This window comes from Notolabrus celidotus, chromosome 1, assembly GCF_009762535.1.
Source record: "Notolabrus celidotus isolate fNotCel1 chromosome 1, fNotCel1.pri, whole genome shotgun sequence".
NCBI lineage: Eukaryota > Metazoa > Chordata > Actinopteri > Labriformes > Labridae > Notolabrus > Notolabrus celidotus.
Genome location: NC_048272.1, coordinates 18,188,562 through 18,206,885, shown reverse-complemented (window position 1 = coordinate 18,206,885; position 18,324 = coordinate 18,188,562). Strand labels below are relative to the sequence as shown.

Below are 18,324 nucleotides of genomic sequence, written 5' to 3'. Positions count from 1 at the left end.
CAAATCGAAGTTACCCCAATAAACTATTTGAGTATGTATAGTATGTATATACATATCTAAATATGAGTATGGTTATGTTACTCTTGAAACAGCAGAACACAATCCTGCTTACTTAGCAGAAATGGCTATGGCTATTAATGTTATGTCATTACATTCATGAAAAACTGCCAAAGATATCTTACTTTTTATATCTATTTAAATCTATAGAATGATTCCACTTTAACATTTCTTTAAGAGTTGTTGTTCTTTAGATGGGTGGTCCAAATTGCCAAAGCAAATCTACATTTTTTGCTCAGAAGGGTTTGAAGGGTTGACAAAAGATAGACTTACGATTAATTTAAGCACAAACAGTGTGGGAATGCCAGAAAAAAAACTCTCACAGTCCTCTCTGGACACAAGTCTGTGCTGCATCAAACACAATCTAAACTTTCTGTTGTAACATAACCAAGAATAGAGAATTAAAGTGAATCATCAGGGGGCTGAAATGAACAATGGGGTCAAAGGTTTTATTGACAAAGTGTTACACAGAATTGCATTCCCATCATGTGAGGTTAAAAGGCAGGCTCTGAGTAAATACTGCACAATGATAACAAGAAAGTCATATTTGAGTCACGTTCTTCTTGAGGATTCATGCCTGCTTTTTTGAATGTCGTCTTTGTTTGATCAGGCCAGAGGTCATACTCAACAGTTAATGTAACCTGACAGTCAGACAAAGTGACGCAAATGTTTACTGAAATTCTGTCCACATGACATTCTCTGACTTTACCCAAACTCTAAAAGAGCAAACTCTTCCAAAAACCGTCTACCGTGTCAGACTCTCAGAATCTCTGTAAAGTGAGGTTAAGTAATTCAAGTAAGTTAAATCTGTACAGCGCGGGAAGCAGAGTTTCCATTCACAACTATATACCCAACCACTCTTTTATTTTCATGCATGTATGTGTTTGATTCTACACAAGAGAGAAAAGTGACAGTATATTTTCTTGTGTAAAGGACCTCTCAACAACATACTTCAGGGTTATTACTCACCTTCATGTCATGGTGGTCTCTCACAGCAGCAGCTTTCTCCGCAGCAAAATTCCATGTTCAGTCCTTAGTCTTACAGAATGACTGCATGCCTGTTGCTCTCAGTCTCCTCCAAGCGTTCCCACAGATGGTCCTCTTTCCTGTCTCCCATCACCTGATTTATAATGTTATAAAGTCATTATCAGTCCTAGAGTAGAGCTCGCTCCTCAACCATTTCAAATCTAAGTTGTCGTCTTTCTTCGACTGATTATTTTAGCTATAGACCTTTTCTCATGTGTTTATTGTTTAGTTTAGTGTTTATTTGGGTTTTAGCCTCAACAAGATAATGAAAGCAATTTCCAATGTGCCACAGATGAAGGAGGGCACGAAACAGATAGTTTGTGTTTGCTCTTTATGTAGTGTAAATCACAATGTGCAGTTATTCTGTCTGTTTATATAGACACTGTTATAAAGATATGAATCAATTCTGAGGACCGAAGCGATTTGGTTACTTTAGGACACAGTTTGTGGGAACATATTCTCTCTGGTTTCCTGGTGTTTTTATTTCAGCGGTAATGTTTGCATAAAACAACACATCCATGTTTCATAAACCCAAGTTAAGTCCTTTTCACAGTCTGAATAAATCAACTTGAGTGACCCAATGGAGAACAGATAACTGGGGTGGGATGTATCTGATCACCTTATTCACTTCGGTTTGATTTGATTTGATTCAATTCAAACAACTTTAACAATCTCTGAAACAATTGGGTTGAAGCAGTATCTCACAGACATTAAAAACACAGCTATGCACGGACACGAGTACATCAGACATAAGAGCTAATTCAATTAATTAAATCTGTTTTTATTTGTGCAGCACCATTTTACAATACATGTGATCAATGTAAATAAGATCTTAAATAAATACTTTTATAAAACAGAATGATAAATAAATAAACAGATTAAAAAAAACTATGAAATGATCAGTCTTGGTAAAAAGATCAAAAGTCCCAAAAGAAGTTTGTAACCTAAGGATCATATCATTATCATTAGGACCATTTATTTTATTTTACTCTATCTTATAATATTATATTTTATTTATATTTTTAATCTGTTTCATTTTATTTATTTTATTGCAATTCATTTATTTTATTTTTCTGATAGTTTTCAGATTTTATTTTATTAATTTTATTGTAATGATTTTATTTTTAAGTAATTTATATAATTTCCTTGTGATCTTGTTTTAGTCTTGTATCTTTCAACCTATTGCTGTTGTCTTCGGTCTCTGTTATTTTGTGAAGCACTTTGGGCTGCATGCTTGAATGTATGAAAGGTGCTATATAAATTAAAATGAGTCGAAATGAGTTGAATAGTAATCTGACTTCAGATTATCCAGATCTTGATTGTGATTTGTGTTTAGTTTTACTCTCAGGTAAAACACAACAATTTCCTAATGGCAACAAAATTTAGTTCAGACAACATGTCCAGAAAAAGCTAAAATACGATCAACCTTTAACAGGACCAGCTGGTTTCCAGAGGACTGTGAACCTTGCTGTATTCTTTTTCTTTCCTCAAACAGAATACAAAGAGATAGTGAGAAACGAGGAACAAGGACATGCTGATGATCAGAAAGCTGTCAAAATGCTTGAATCATGAATCAGGACATGAATAATCAAGTTTCACATTATTTATGTAAATGTCTCTGATGAAAATGAAATGTGTGCAAATAGATACCCAGAGTTTTGTCTTTTTCATGAGAAGTTTCCAACATTTTTTGTCTGTTGAATTTTTATCGAGTCATTTCACTCTTAATGACTGTAAAATGTTAGACGAATTAGCTTTCTGTTGTCTTACTGTATATTGAACAAATGTGACGATATGTCTCTGTTTCACCAGCAGGAGGCTGTGGCATCTTTCTAAATAAGCTGTTTTCAGATAGTTCGTTGCAGTGACTGTGGAGGAGCCATGAAGGATTTGAAATGTGTTTCCTATATCTATTTTGGAGGTTAAGGGTTATTGTTTGTATATTTTGGGGATTTTATCTTTGTTGTTTGTTAATGTTACGGTTAATTGTGTAGTCATGTTGATAAGGTAAATAGCAGGTCACATGGCAAATGGGTCAAGGCAGATGGCTGTTTAACATGAGTCTGGTACTGCTCGAGGTTTCTGCCTGTTAAAGGAAGTTTGTCCTTGCCTCGCAAAGTGGATTAAGATGAGATCAGACTGAGTCCTGTCTGTAAGATGGGACTGGATCTTATCCGGTCTTGATGTTGGGTCTAATTTAACATTGAGTACAGTCTAGACCTGCTCTGTTTGTTAAGCATCTTGAGATAATGTTTGTTGTGATTTGGAGCTATATAAATAAAGATTGATTGATTGATTGATTGATTGATTGAAAGATGATTGAATGTTTGACTGATTAATATGTTGGGGGCAGAGATATTCTACTCATTTGAGGCACCAACTACTTTTTGTTTGGAGTTGGAGAGAGGGTGAGCTGGGTTGCCATCTTTTTTTTGTTTTTGTTGACAGCTTTTTTTTTTTTCACTGTAATCATCAGTTTTGTTCATGTTATAACAAGTTAATTATCCTTTTTCTGAAATAAAAAGTGAAACTTATTTTTGAGATACCAGTGATCTTTTGCTTTGGTGCCTCAGACAAGTCTACTAGACCCAACCTCAGCCTCTAAGCGGCTTTTTGTCAGTTAAGTTTCTGCACTATATTGGGAACATTGTACTCAAACTAAGTCTTTCTTCATGTTTTGCTTCAATGTCTGATGGCAACTGGTAAGGGTGGGGATTTAAAACCCTGTTTGAAGGATGGTAATCAGTAGTTCTTCGAGGTTTGGAGGACAAACAGACAAACTCAGCTAAGAGCTTGGCTTTTATTTTTTCATAATCATTAGAATGTGGCACCATCACAAAACCAAATTCTCAAAAGGGGGTCGCCAGCCAACTAACAAAAGCTCGTGTGAATCAACAGCATCTTTTAAAGCTTCTTGGTTAAAACCACATGTCTAACAAGGACAAAATTGCACACGGTTTTAATACAATTACAATTTTAGAAACGTCAGACTTTCCATTTTGTGGTTAAAGCTTAGAATAACTCTACAAAACATGCATCATATTTGAGTTAATGCTTGGCTGGTATATGAAAAAAAAAACATTAAATTGTTCCCAGCTGTAGTGGCTTGCTTTCGCCAAACGAAACAAACACCTATAAGCCACTGAGGGGCTGCTTTACCGGGACTCAGTTGACGCGTCCTCCTCGTCAGGATGAATGAATGAAGTCTGCTCGTGCATTGACATCAACGGGTTTATTAGACACACAATATACGCACAGCCGATCAATCCACACTTGCATCTAATCGAACTTGTAGAATTACAGGCTTACGTCTATTGTAGACAATACGATGACAATGACGGAACAAGACGGAACGAGACGTTCGAGACGATCGAGACGGTCAAAAACTGTTTGCTACCCGGTAGGCAGCTCACCTGCCACTGATTGGGTCTTCTTCCCTATATGCTTTCTAACACCTGGTTTGACACACCCGCCACCTAGTGTCCACACAAGTGCATCAAACACACAAACAGTCCACACATAATATTAACACACATATGGCTCTAACACCAGCTATGAAGTCTGGTGCTTCCAGATTGCTAACACCTGATGGAGCAAGGGGCACTCATGTGTGTACATTCATCAGAGCACCATTCTACACCAGGAAGTTTAAAGAAAAAGAGACCAGTGTGCAGGGATGTACATTTTTCCTTTAGACTGTTTAAGCAAAATGACCAGTATTTTTGGTAACAACCCACCTCTCTTTGTCCCAGCTGGTTCTGAAACAAGCCACATCTTTTGTCTGTATCTTTTGTTTAGAATTGAAAATACTGACAGGATCAAAATGCACTTATGTATAAAGCTACATCAGCCAAAGAAGCCTCCACCATCAGCCACAAAATAGTCGAAACCGCAGGAGTGAGAAAGCATTGTTCCATAAAAAACACAAAAGAGTGCTATGTAAGAGCATGTTTCAGTTAGGACTCTTTGTCCGGAATTTATCTCACCATTACAGTGTTCAGTTTAAAGAAGAGAGAAAAACCAGGGGACTCTTATTTTGTTGAAACGCATGATTGATTCAACTGAACAGAAACAGGCTCACATAAGTATTCCATTCAAATATGCAGTCGTGATGTGCACACCATTACACCTGGCCCCGTGATATTATGTAAACGTTTCTGGAGACTGTTTGTTCCAGCCCCAGCAGAGGCGTGTTTGAATGCAGCATTACCTCTGCTACAACATTAATATCACACAGTGTGCCTGGCTGTGAGCCCGTAACATGTCTTTGGGGATTAACTGAAATGATACAGTGTTCATGCTGATGCTGTGAGCGAGGTATCGAGGGAGCCATGAAAGAGCAAATAATTAACTCAGGGGCCAACCAAATAAGTCATATTCTGATCAATTATTCAGTGTTGGTAGGCTTTTGGATGTGCTCCCTGCTCATATTACAGGAAACACAATAGCAACTCATTGGAACATTAGCATTTTATAGCTGTCCGTTTTATTATGCTCAGCCATGTCCATGTGTTTACTTAGTGTGCGCTCACAGCTTGTGTAGTGTTGTCCAGGGCCATTTTGGAAACAGCTTAGGAGTGATGAACAATAGCAAGACATTGCAGACGACAACAACTGAAACTGATAAATACATTTAATAACACCACAAACTGTAAAGACAGAAACTATATCTCCCATGTCATGGTAAAATAAATTAGTATTTACGATATGAGCTGAAATTTCCATCCATCCATCCATTATCTTGACGGCTTATCCCATTCCGGGTTGAAGGGGGCTGGAGCCTATCCAGCTGACATCAGGCAGACGGCAGGGTTCACCTTGGACAGGTCGCAAACCTATCACAGGGCAAACATGGAGAGAAAGACCAACAAATACACACCTACAAGCCATTTAGAGTGATCAATTAACCTGGTGAGCATGTGTTCTTTGGACCGTGGGAGGAAGGCGGATAACCTGGAGAGAACCCATCCATGCAGGGGGAGAACAGGCAAACTCTGCACAGAATGGTATCTGCCTGACAGGATATTCGAACCAGGAACCCTCTTTCTGTGAGGGAGCAGCGCTACCCACTGCACCACTGTGCTGCCCGAGCTGTAATTTAATTTTGGTTTGATGAATGGTTGATTTTAATATTTAGTCCTACCTCTGATAAGGCAAATAGCCAATCATAGTTTGGGATTTTTGTGTGGTACCTGGGGTGGCCAAATAGATTTCAAGGGGATGCTGTGCCACCACTGGCCACCCTTCTGGCCTCCTGGAGCTCCTGCTCAGATGTAGGTGTGTTATAAAATGAATAAACAGAAAAACAAAATGCCACAAAAATACATTTTTATGCGATGCTGAGAAGGTTATAACAAACTTTTAAACTGTTTTTTTCAAGCTATAACATAACATAACATAACATAACATAACATAACATAACATAACATATTTATATATCTTTAATTTTATTTGTTAATTAGTTTATAACCTTTATTTCACCAGGAAATGCTAAGTGAGATTAAAAATCTCTTTTCCAAGAGAGTCCTGGCCAAGTTAAACGAAACAAAAGATCCTGAGATCAAAGATTATGAATTCCTGAGTTCCTTTGCCCAATGTAGGTGAAGAGGTAAGAGGGAAGTAGACCTAAGATGCACTTATAGATTAGAAGTCAAGTCAAGTCAATTCTGTATTTTCAGCCAACACATTTTCTTCAAACTGATGAACTACTTCATTCCGTGCCTTTGCCTTTAGACATTAAATTGGATAAAGAAATGCCCCTTAAAGTAGCACTTAAAAGGAAAAGAGGAAGAAACCTCAGGAGGAGAAACAAAGGAAAGATCTCTCTCAGAGGATGGACAAACTTAAAATTGATGTCATATGTAAAAAATAGGCAACATTTACATTATTAATATGACAATATGGACAAAATAGAGTGACAGAAGAGGAGTTCTGTAAACTTAGTTTTACAGAATATACTGTACATCCAGGACGATGTGCTGCCAAAACAGGTGTAACCTGACTGACAAGATTTCATCTGTAATATGAAGACAGATGACATGATAAACAAGTGGCAAGGCTCAAGAGTTCACACAGAGGAGAAACATAAAGATAAATTCCAGAACCAGTGCAAAGAGTTTCAAAATGAAGCTTCGACAGCTTAGTGTTTATATTGCTAAACACATTCGATCCATCTAGAAAAACCATAATTTGTTTGTCCATGCACAACCTGGTTTTCATAATCTGGCAGAATTACAGGAGCAATTAGACACAACTGACACTTTGCCTTGTCAAACACAGGTGTGATAGCACCATTAGTGATGGCTCTATTCCAGTGCTCCTGAATTCCTGCTATGTCTTGTTGGCAGACTGTGGGCAGAAGTTGTCATGTTATTCGTTTCACCCGCGTATCTTCTGCCAAGTGCATTAATTAAAAATGTCAGCTGAGGAAGTAGTTTATAAAGACTTTCTCCCACAGTATATCAAGAATCAAGAATCAAGAAAGCTTTATTGCCAAGTGAGCTGGCACACACTAGGAATTTGACGTGGTGATTGGAACACTGGTACTTAACAACAGAAGTAAGGACACAACAAGACAGTCAGGACAATAAATATAGAAAACTAAAATTTAATCTAATAATTCTAAGTAAAAATAAAAGTACTATCTGTACAGAGAACGGTATAGAAGTACTTTTAAAGACATGAATAAGTTAAATTAGCCTAGGCCAGATAGATTTAAGTGGATGAATATGATAATAAAAAAATAAGAATTAAAATAATAAAAAATAAATAAATAATGAAAAAGACATGCTGAGGCATCATGGTTATCTTCTTTATAGGGAAGAGGATTAGGGCCACTGAAAAAAAAAATGCTACATTTCCGATGGCTTTTATTTTGAATTCCAAATCAGGTGTAGCTGTAATTGGCAGCATCACATTTTGAGGTTTTCTGCTTTCAGTCTGAATCAGAACATATCAGTGGAAACTGGGATTTCTTGTAATGCCAAATATATAATTACCAGCCACATTTTTATTTTTCAGACAGGTTTTATTTTGAAAGACCACCAGAATTCTGACTTTAATATCAGACCGGATTTAATCTCAGAATTCTGACTTTGATCTCAAATTTCTAACTTTAATCTCAGAATTCTGGCTTTTTTCTTAGAATTCTGACTTTAATCTTTGAATTCTGACTTTAGTCTCAGAGTTCTGAGTTTTTCTCAGAATGATAATAATAATAATAATAATAATAATAATAATAATAATAATAATAATAATAATAATAATAAAATTAATAATAATAATATATATAAATTGACCTTCATTTTTTTTCTAGTGGCCCTACCTTTATATATTTTTTAAAGAGAATAAAAAGTGATCTGTAGTAAACTAACATCAGACAATGGTGCTTTTTGCAGGTGCTGAACCTGACCTTTGACCTTTATGTGGGGCACAAGAAGAAAGGAATCTTTAAAGGTGACATACTACGCTTTTTAGATCAAAATATATTGGTCTAAGAGGTCCCCAAAACATGTCTTTAAAGTTTATGCTAAAAAAACCCACTTTGAAATCAGATTTTGGCATGCCTGAAAAACTCTCTTTGTCAGCCCTGCTCAGAATGGTCTGTTTTCTCTCTGACCACGCCCCCTCAGGAAGTGGATGTGGCCTCGGCTCTCCAGCACATTGATCAAATGTTCACATGTTGGCTGAATATACACGGCTGCTCACAGACCCGCGTTACTTCAACCCACTGAATCTGATCCAGAATCTGATCCTGAGCAGCAGGACCTTTCTGAACGATTGGTCACAGATTTTGTGTTTCTTGTTGTTTTATTTGTCAGTATGTCGACGTGTGTCTTGGTACACAGCTACGAACATGTAGCTATGTGGCTATGCTAACTAGCGCTAGCACTTCTCCATGATAAATAAAAATGATCCACTGGATCTTCAAATCTGCAGACGTGGGGAGTAAAACCAACCTTTGTGTTTATTAATACAGCATACAACTAGCATGCTTCCCTCCTAAGCTCCTTGTTAGCACACATTTGTGCAGGTAATGAAAAACGGAGGTGGGGCTGAGTTTTATTTTATACAGTCTATGGACTGAACAAGCTCCAAGCTCTGACTTACAGACCGGATATTGTTGTGACATAACAAAAACACGGAAGTCTGAAACGGCTCGTTTCAGCACACATTTACAGAAAGGTAGAGAAATCAGAACAGGGGCAGAATGGATTTTTTTCATTTTCAGGGGGTTTGTAGACATGCCAGGGAAACATATTTCAGGTAGAGAACCATTAAAAAATGATATGTCACCTTTAAAATAGACACTAAATTCAAATAAATCCTAATAACTTGCTCTGGTTCTCCTGTGCTTGCTTATTACTAAAATAAATAAAGAATTAAAACATTGAGAATTAAAACTCAAGCTTAGCCATGAAGCTAACAGCCTTCCTTTGTTACCATGGAGATAAGGACAGCGGTCGCCACTTGACAGGCGCATGGCACTCAGAACAAGAAGGGGCGGGGGGACTAGGGGGCGGGGTCTCAGCTCATACTCTACTCTCATTGGTCGAGATTACGTCACGTTACCAGTTTGGAATGCAAATGAAAAGAGTTGCTCTGGCCCTCCCTCTGCTCCTCTGCTCCCCTGCTCTGCTCTTTAGCTGCTGCTGCTGCTGCTGCTCTGCTGCTCAGAGCCTGTGAAGACACAGACAGCAAACAGCAGAGAGAAATGCTGAAGTAGAGTAACAGGAAAAACAACAGACAGAGGAACGAGGCTACGGGACCTCAGGAGGAGAAACAAAGGAAAGATCTCTCTCAGAGGATGGACAAACTTAAAATTGATGTCATATGTAAAAAATAGGCAACATTTACATTATTAATATGACAATATGGACAAAATAGAGTGACAGAAGAGGAGTTCTGTAAACTTAGTTTTACAGAATATACTGTACATCCAGGACGATGTGCTGCCAAAACAGGTGTAACCTGACTGACAAGATTTCATCTGTAATATGAAGACAGATGACATGATAAACAAGTGGCAAGGCTCAAGAGTTCACACAGAGGAGAAACATAAAGATAAATTCCAGAACCAGTGCAAAGAGTTTCAAAATGAAGCTTCGACAGCTTAGTGTTTATATTGCTAAACACATTCGATCCATCTAGAAAAACCATAATTTGTTTGTCCATGCACAACCTGGTTTTCATAATCTGGCAGAATTACAGGAGCAATTAGACACAACTGACACTTTGCCTTGTCAAACACAGGTGTGATAGCACCATTAGTGATGGCTCTATTCCAGTGCTCCTGAATTCCTGCTATGTCTTGTTGGCAGACTGTGGGCAGAAGTTGTCATGTTATTCGTTTCACCCGCGTATCTTCTGCCAAGTGCATTAATTAAAAATGTCAGCTGAGGAAGTAGTTTATAAAGACTTTCTCCCACAGTATATCAAGAATCAAGAATCAAGAAAGCTTTATTGCCAAGTGAGCTGGCACACACTAGGAATTTGACGTGGTGATTGGAACACTGGTACTTAACAACAGAAGTAAGGACACAACAAGACAGTCAGGACAATAAATATAGAAAACTAAAATTTAATCTAATAATTCTAAGTAAAAATAAAAGTACTATCTGTACAGAGAACGGTATAGAAGTACTTTTAAAGACATGAATAAGTTAAATTAGCCTAGGCCAGATAGATTTAAGTGGATGAATATGATAATAAAAAAATAAGAATTAAAATAATAAAAAATAAATAAATAATGAAAAAGACATGCTGAGGCATCATGGTTATCTTCTTTATAGGGAAGAGGATTAGGGCCACTGAAAAAAAAAATGCTACATTTCCGATGGCTTTTATTTTGAATTCCAAATCAGGTGTAGCTGTAATTGGCAGCATCACATTTTGAGGTTTTCTGCTTTCAGTCTGAATCAGAACATATCAGTGGAAACTGGGATTTCTTGTAATGCCAAATATATAATTACCAGCCACATTTTTATTTTTCAGACAGGTTTTATTTTGAAAGACCACCAGAATTCTGACTTTAATATCAGACCGGATTTAATCTCAGAATTCTGACTTTGATCTCAAATTTCTAACTTTAATCTCAGAATTCTGGCTTTTTTCTTAGAATTCTGACTTTAATCTTTGAATTCTGACTTTAGTCTCAGAGTTCTGAGTTTTTCTCAGAATGATAATAATAATAATAATAATAATAATAATAATAATAATAATAATAATAATAATAATAAAATTAATAATAATAATATATATAAATTGACCTTCATTTTTTTTCTAGTGGCCCTACCTTTATATATTTTTTAAAGAGAATAAAAAGTGATCTGTAGTAAACTAACATCAGACAATGGTGCTTTTTGCAGGTGCTGAACCTGACCTTTGACCTTTATGTGGGGCACAAGAAGAAAGGAATCTTTAAAGGTGACATACTACGCTTTTTAGATCAAAATATATTGGTCTAAGAGGTCCCCAAAACATGTCTTTAAAGTTTATGCTAAAAAAAAACCACTTTGAAATCAGATTTTGGCATGCCTGAAAAACTCTCTTTGTCAGCCCTGCTCAGAATGGTCTGTTTTCTCTCTGACCACGCCCCCTCAGGAAGTGGATGTGGCCTCGGCTCTCCAGCACATTGATCAAATGTTCACATGTTGGCTGAATATACACGGCTGCTCACAGACCCGCGTTACTTCAACCCACTGAATCTGATCCAGAATCTGATCCTGAGCAGCAGGACCTTTCTGAACGATTGGTCACAGATTTTGTGTTTCTTGTTGTTTTATTTGTCAGTATGTCGACGTGTGTCTTGGTACACAGCTACGAACATGTAGCTATGTGGCTATGCTAACTAGCGCTAGCACTTCTCCATGATAAATAAAAATGATCCACTGGATCTTCAAATCTGCAGACGTGGGGAGTAAAACCAACCTTTGTGTTTATTAATACAGCATACAACTAGCATGCTTCCCTCCTAAGCTCCTTGTTAGCACACATTTGTGCAGGTAATGAAAAACGGAGGTGGGGCTGAGTTTTATTTTATACAGTCTATGGACTGAACAAGCTCCAAGCTCTGACTTACAGACCGGATATTGTTGTGACATAACAAAAACACGGAAGTCTGAAACGGCTCGTTTCAGCACACATTTACAGAAAGGTAGAGAAATCAGAACAGGGGCAGAATGGATTTTTTTCATTTTCAGGGGGTTTGTAGACATGCCAGGGAAACATATTTCAGGTAGAGAACCATTAAAAAATGATATGTCACCTTTAAAATAGACACTAAATTCAAATAAATCCTAATAACTTGCTCTGGTTCTCCTGTGCTTGCTTATTACTAAAATAAATAAAGAATTAAAACATTGAGAATTAAAACTCAAGCTTAGCCATGAAGCTAACAGCCTTCCTTTGTTACCATGGAGATAAGGACAGCGGTCGCCACTTGACAGGCGCATGGCACTCAGAACAAGAAGGGGCGGGGGGACTAGGGGGCGGGGTCTCAGCTCATACTCTACTCTCATTGGTCGAGATTACGTCACGTTACCAGTTTGGAATGCAAATGAAAAGAGTTGCTCTGGCCCTCCCTCTGCTCCCCTGCTCTGCTCTTTAGCTGCTGCTGCTGCTGCTGCTCTGCTGCTCAGAGCCTGTGAAGACACAGACAGCAAACAGCAGAGAGAAATGCTGAAGTAGAGTAACAGGAAAAACAACAGACAGAGGAACGAGGCTACGGGACTCACGACAAACGGTAAGGTGTTGTGTCCTTCTCGGCGGTGTGATAATGTGTGTGTGTATGTCGGAACGCGCGAGGTTAAATGGTCGCACTAGCTAACGTCTCCTCGGCCCCCAAACAGAGGGTTTGTTTTTTAGCTTGCATGCTAATGTTGACATTAGTTCATCATCCAAGTTTAGCTTGCAGAATGTCATGTAGCCTTGTAGAAAAAAAGATGCATCATCACGAATAACAATAACCCAAGTGGTGCTAACGTTAGCCAGTGTTGTAACGGAATTCAGCCTGTTATCATGAAGAAATCAGCTGTGAATGAAGTTAGTGAAGAAAACACTCATTCTTGTGTGTGTTTTTTAAGCTTTATCTTATCAGATATTGCCCAAAAGTGAGCATGTTGCCCTGCGGAACTTTGCTCCCTCAGGTCTTAACCCCTTGCACAGAGGTTGAGTTACTTATTTTGACAAGTGTAGGTTATCAGAGAGGATGGCCCCAATGCTACTTTACAGCTTGAATAGTGCTGACTTGGCCCTCCAGTGACCCGAATAAGGAGCAAATAGAAGGATTATCATTATTAAGCATGCATTTAGTCAAGTAGAAACTTCTACACTGCACAGATAGCTAATGGCTATTGCTGATTTTCAAGTATTGTCCCAGTGCCTGTACATTTAAAAAAAAAAAAGCATTTGGTAACATCACAACAAATCACAAAGTACAGTCACCAACTAAGGGATAATGTATAGTTAGCTGGTAGCCATCAGGGTTTATTTTGCATAACCACCAGCAAACTATACATTATCCCCTACATACAACATGCCCCAAACTGGCAAAGCTTTGGTTTGCTTTTTGCCAGCATTTAAAGGTTGGTGTGAATGATTTTATTTTGGGGTTACCTTTATATCAGTCGGTGATGTGTTTCAGAGGTGACATCCCCTTTGTGGAGAAGGCAGATTGTTCAAATCTTCTGTTACAGTCCCTGTTCACTGTGCTTCAAGTTACTCTGCTACTGTTCTGTTTAAGTCTGTAAGAGGACACAATGCTAGATTGCTGATGTATTTGAAAACTAATGTGAGACAGCAATTGCAATGCTATATGACAGATTTGTTGTCTGTTATTTTCTTTACCTGTTTGAAAAGTTTCTGATTGTAGAGGGAGAGGTTTTATCTGCACTGTCATAAAATATGGAAAATGAGAGATAGTCATGGAATGCATTAATTAATGCATAACTTGGTACATGGTGCCTACAATTGATTTAAAATGAACCAGGTTGGTCTTTACTGTTTTTGCAGTTTTCTTCACCTGTTTGAGCTGTTTTGTGCTGCAGCTAATAGACGTTTCAAGTATCAGTAAGCCAGTTTATTGTTAGCTAAATGTTATAGTTTTATCTTGAAGAAGTTGTCAGCTACCTGTTGCACTTTTGCAAATTTCTCATTTTGTCCTGACAGAAGCCTTTTCCACATTTTTTCACCTGCAAGGTTTAGACTCACGACTCTGCTTTGAGCTGGAAGGTTTTGAGTTTCCATCAGTGTCACTGTCGCTCGCTCAGCTGTGTTAACATTCTGCTCAAAAAAAAAATGAAGCCCTGCCTACTTCTCTCCCTGCGACTTGATTGGCTGTTCAATGTCGTCTTCTTCTTCTGTTTAATGTTGAGTTGAAACTAGCGTTTCAGGCTCATTAGCGCCCCCTCCCTTTCCAGTTGTTGGGGGGGTGTAGTTAAAGGGTTTATATATATCAAATTTTATCGAACATTTTATGGAGAAAAATTATATCACGATAATTATCATTATCTAATTATCGCCCAGCTCTAGTTAGATGTGTTGAATTCTGCTTAAATGTACTGATGACTTTTTCATAGAGAACTGTAATATTAGTGACCAGTCAATCAAGAAAACTATTCTCTTTTTGAAAAAATACACAACAGAACTACTGTTAAATATTAATGACCATAATCATGATTCACTTGTTATGGCAGCTATCAAAAAATAACATAGTGAACTGATGCAATGAAAATATACAGCGAGCAAAAGGGAACAAAGAATGACAATATCAGTAGAATTTGTAATATAAACTATACACACTGTGAACACTGATCCATCGAGGCTGAACAGGTCTCAACAAAGTTGTGTTTAGTCAGGCAGCAGTTACCTGGAAAGAAAAACAAACCCACATGCCTCCTCAGACACATCCTCAGATGCTGAACAGTGCATTACTGATATGAAAAGTAATGCATTAGAACCATAAAGCACACTGAATTGTTAACATAGTTACTGTCCAAGTGTCACCAGACTGATCATTATCAGTCACCATTTCTTCACTCTTCTGTGTCCTCGTTGAGTTTTAGTTAAAGGTTATTCAAAGCTGCTGTGTGCAGCTTAACAGCCCAGGAGAGGAATGGTAAGCTAGCAACCCATTTCAAGGTTGATGTTGTCATCTCTCCTCTAAAGTGCTCTGCGGTTATTGACACTTGTTCTGTTGCATGTTGTGTCAGACTCACATTTTGAAAAGTCTAGGTGGATTTGCAGTGTAGAAATGCTGGGATAGTGGGTTTTTATGTTGTCCTTGCCTCAGTGGAACCAAAGTAGCCACATACATGAGCATTTTGCACATATCAAATACTGTATACACATCCTGCAGCCACATCAATTAAAGGGTTATCAATTTTTATTCTTCAGCAGATAACTCTTCCTCAAATGAGGCCCTGCCCTTTTGTTGCTGTTGTTACACTCCTCCTCATTATCAGCGCTCTGAAGAGATCATGGACACTTATTCTCTCGTTCCAAGAATAACAATCTGCCTCAGCCTCGCTGAAGAAGCTCAAATATTTCTCTCAGAGCTAACGGGGTTAATTACAGGGGGCTGCTTGCTTTATCTAATTAATAGCATGAGAAGCTATGATGATAAACAAAGTGCCCCTTTTTAAACCTGAGATCACACAGCCACACACATTTGCAGGGCCAGCTTCTCACAGCCAAATTCCACCGGATCCATGTCCGGTCTGTCTCTGATCTGTCACAGCACTGGATCTAATAGTTTTCTATTCTAGTAAATGTGTTAACTTCCACTGGATCCGCTCCGTTGCGTTCCGGCTGAGTCTCAGGAATGGGAAAAGGCGGAGCGACGCTATCCTACAGTCTATGGTCAACACCCACCGGTTGCGTTTTCAGAAGGCAGCACAGGGCTGGACCACAGCGGATCGGAGATGGATCGGACATGGATTTGGTGGAAGTCCCGGGTTATACATCTTGCCGCCACTTGCTCTAATGCTTAACATTTGCTATAATGAATCGTTTGTTTACTGAGACATTTCTGATTTCTTTATTCCACACAGGAGTATGAGCCACACATCAAAGCCATGTTTTGAATGCATTTCCATGTAAAGAGACTGCAGTGCTCCCACATCATATTCACTTGCTTCACTACAACTACTAGCAAAAATCATGATCCTATCAGAGAGGCCTGATGTATTCACTCCTCACAAAATGCTGGACTGGATTTGGATCCTTTGTCTTGTGCAGAAACAGAATACCTGGGCATGCTTCCTCTGGCATGGTTCTGACCAGATGTGTTTCCGTACATGCGAGGTGCCAGTTTCAGACATAGGTATACAAAGCATTTCCAGAAATAGGTTCTCATTAGGTCTGCATCATATCAGGAAATCATTTTCAAGTCTTTGTTAATTAGTGGAAGGAGAATATTTATATAAGGGGACAGTGTTTTTTTTGTAATTCCAAAGTCAAATGTGTGTTAAAATGCAAAAAAACAAGCCAGGTTTGACTGGGAGAAGTAAATATCTACCTCTGCATGGATGAAAAAGCTGCGCAGAGGGTTTAAAGGAGCAGAAATGCCCTTTGTTGAAAAAGCGTGTCACCCGTTGACAGCCAGCATGACACAGAGGAGCTCTTCAAACATCCACCTGCTTAAAAGACGCAACAACAAAGATGTTTTCAGATGTTTTGCTTAAACAAATGTCACATTTTTTCCCCAAGGTGAAGTAAGCGACGGCATTTATTGCATCAAGTCAACGCAGGCACCGGGAAATTGTTGTGTTTATATTCATTACGAGTACGAGCTCCACAGAGAGTATAGTCCTCTGCACCAAGCAGCACCGTTATTAAAAATCTATAGGTGGAAACCTGAGTGAGTCAGAGCAGTTTGTTGCATAAAATATAAATTATGAGGGTTAAAGGAAAGAATATTTCATTACTAAGCATGTTGTTTTCAGAGGTGAGTGTATGGTTGAGTAATGAGATAAACCTGGGGGAACTTTACATCCTCCTTTCCTTATTGGGTAGACCTTTGCATTTGCCTTAATGTGTTGTGATTCATGGCATTTGCTTACAGTTTTCAATCATCTTTGTTGTATAAATATTTATGCAAATCAGGGGAAAGTAATTGCTTTTATTGTTGTCATTATAACAGTGAAGGCTTTGTAGTCCATAGGTGTAGAGGATGGAGCATGCAAATAAAAAAATACCATAAAAATCTGGTGAATAAGATAGAGAGGGATGTTATTGTTTTACTATGTTTTACCCAAGCGGCAACCTCCGGTCTATAAATATGAGTCCAATGCGGAAGTGTTAAAAAATGCAGTTCATCGAGGATCCGCTTGAGGCTGAGGGAAGTACTGGAAACCACATAGACACCAATTAAAAAAAGCCGATCTTTAGCAGAAATAAACATGCTTACAGCCTGGTATGAAGAGCTAATTTCTCTATTGGCACCCACTGTACGGGGGGTGAAATTTTTTCTAACGCAGCAATTTTGTAGATATTACGATAACTAGTTTTCCATTATGAGAGGCTCAGCTGACTTAATTGATAGGCGGATCACTGTTGGTTAAGAGGCTCAAAGCCTGCCTCTTTACCTCACACTAGTTCGACAGCATTTAGATTGAGTTCAACATTTCCAATATGGCTGCCGCTGCCGACTGGCCTCAAACAGCGCTTCAGAAACAGATGGGTGACGTCACGGATATGTCCATTATTTATACAGTCTATGGTTTTACTCAGAAGATGTAAGCGTCCTGCTGGATGCAAATCAAGGCAGACCAGGCTATAGGCGCCACGATTAAACAGTGTTTCTCGCATGTTAAAGCTGGGGTGGTAATCAGATTTAGATACACTTTTTTGTCATACTGGTTAAAATGATCTTTATGTCCTGATGGCAATCATTACATGATGTGTTCCTAAAAAAAGAGTGAAAAAAAACTGCTATCTACAGCCGGAGTAAACCTGGGAAAACACCAACCAATCACCGTTTTTTGGCTCCCCCAAATTTTAAACCAATCAAATCCTGTCCAGCCGTTCTGCCCTCCTCCTGCGCGTACATTTCCCCGGCGTGCACTCCTCCGAGTCCCCGTCTCCTGCCTCTACTTCCCCTGACTCTATTTACTGCCCCTCTCGCTCGTGCTCGGGCCTGTCCCCTCTGACTTGTTGAAGTGCTTTGCTCAGGACTGTAGTCCGGATCAGAGTCTAAAAAGCTCTCACCAACAAGCAGAATAATTAATGACGTTCAGTAAG

General features: G+C 38.6%; 1 protein-coding gene across 1 annotated transcript in view; it reads left to right on the top strand.

Moving 5' to 3' along the window:
* Positions 1 to 12,626: 12,626 nt before the first annotated feature.
* Positions 12,627 to 18,324, top strand: part of phc2b (polyhomeotic homolog 2b (Drosophila)) — a 67,214-nt gene continuing 61,516 nt past the window's right edge. Inside the window, exon 1 of the mRNA XM_034683885.1 lies at positions 12,627 to 12,826. The gene's annotated coding sequence lies outside the window, so the exon portion shown is untranslated. The remainder of the gene's footprint in view (positions 12,827 to 18,324) is intronic.